The sequence below is a fragment of the Urocitellus parryii genome, chromosome X (assembly GCF_045843805.1).
Source record: "Urocitellus parryii isolate mUroPar1 chromosome X, mUroPar1.hap1, whole genome shotgun sequence".
Classification (NCBI taxonomy): domain Eukaryota; kingdom Metazoa; phylum Chordata; class Mammalia; order Rodentia; family Sciuridae; genus Urocitellus; species Urocitellus parryii.
The window spans coordinates 111,926,087-111,927,933 of record NC_135547.1 but is presented as its reverse complement, the minus strand read 5'-3'; positions in this window follow the sequence as shown (position 1 = coordinate 111,927,933).

Sequence of the window (1,847 nt, the reverse complement as noted above, 5' to 3'; positions counted from 1 at the left end):
TAAATTTTGAGACAGATTCTGGTTGAGTTGCTTCAGCTAACTGAAAACATGTGTTTCTCCTGCCTCAGTCTCCCAAACCACTGAAATTAAAGGCATGAACCACCACACCTGACTGCATTTGGTCTTAAGAAGGTTGGCAGTGGACAGCATTTATGTATGTGTGTGTGTGGTGCTGGGGATTGAACGCAGGGTCTTGTGTATGTGAGAGAAGCACTCTACCAACTGAGCTATATTCCCCAGCCCAGGAGAGAACATCTTGATAATCAGGTTAGTAATGGTAGGTGAGAATATGTTAACCATAGAGACTTTGAATATTTTTATTTAAAGAAAGGATAAACACGAGCAAAATTTAATAATTCTTTTCCTTCTCAATCAAGCTTTGTAATAAAATACTGTCTTTAGAATTTCTCAATTACTAATTCATTCCTCACCAAGAGAAATGTAGCTATTATTCTCACTTTTCTTACAAAATAACCAACAAATTATTAAATCCAAATCACTTTTCTGTACTAGTTTCCCCTTAAACTTCTCTCCCAAATTTCTGTGAGACTACTCGTGTTTTTTTTTTTTTTTTTAATATCTGCCAATTAGTCCTCTCCTCTCCTCTCCTCCCCCTCCCCCCGTCCCCTCCCCTCCCTTACTTTTAATTATTATTAGTCTTACCTATAATTGGACTATGATAGTATTGTCTATAATTGGAGCATCATGCCTTCTAGTGGTGTAGAAGTTCATGTGCAAATTTCAAGAGTGGGGGGATGGATGGCATATAACACTGAATCCATGCCTGTAAAAATAACTATTTTCCCACATACTCAGTATTATCTAACATTGAATATTGCTTTCATTGTCTCTTAGGGACATGTGATTGACATAATTTTGGTGGGGTCAGGGCAAATACTAGCAGTTAATTAGTTTTAATGTACCAAATATGTGATAGGCAAATATTTAATTCTTTCAATAACCATGAAATTGAAGTTAAAGTCACTGTTTTAGGAATGAAAGAACAGACCCAAAGAAGTTAGTTAAAAGTTAGTTATTTTCTGAAGACAAATAGGATTAGAATTCAGGTATCTGAATTTCAGTGCCCATTCTTTCTACTATAGTATATTCTTTAATATGTGTGTGTGTGTGTGTGTGTGTGTGTGTATATATATATATATATATATATATATATATATATATATATTTGTAGTTGGACACAATACCTTCATTTTATTTATTTATTTTTATGTGGTGTTAAGGATCAAACCCAGGGCTTCACACATACCAGGTGAGCACTCTACCACCACTGAGCCACAACCCCAGCCCTGGAGCATATTCTTACTTAAAGGTTTTGACAATAACAATAATATTAAGCAGCTCTTTTTTCATTAAGAGATTTGATAATTTTTACCATTATGAGAGAGGCATAGTCACTAACCTCAAAAAAAGTCTTAATATCCTCAAACAAATGTTAACATCTGTAAATATTGCTTAGAATCACCTAAAAGTAAGAAGCATGGAGAACTGAACTATAAACTGTGATGTTATCTTTAAGGATATAGGACCCAAGTAAAGCTGTTATCCGAGGACATGTTAGATTCATTCTTGGGAAGGTTAATTATTTTTTCTCACTGTGGATGCATAAGAGTATTACCTAAGATTGGCTATAATTACATGCTGAGTGAAATGGAGATTTAAATAACTTTTAGATTATCAAGTATTCTTAACATTATTGAAGTCATCAGATTTTCTAAATGGATATAAGATGACAATTTGGAGAAAATACAGAAAATAGCATTTTAACATAAGAGTTGAAAAATACTTTAAAACATATTTGTAAACACACTCATTAACTTGCAGTTATT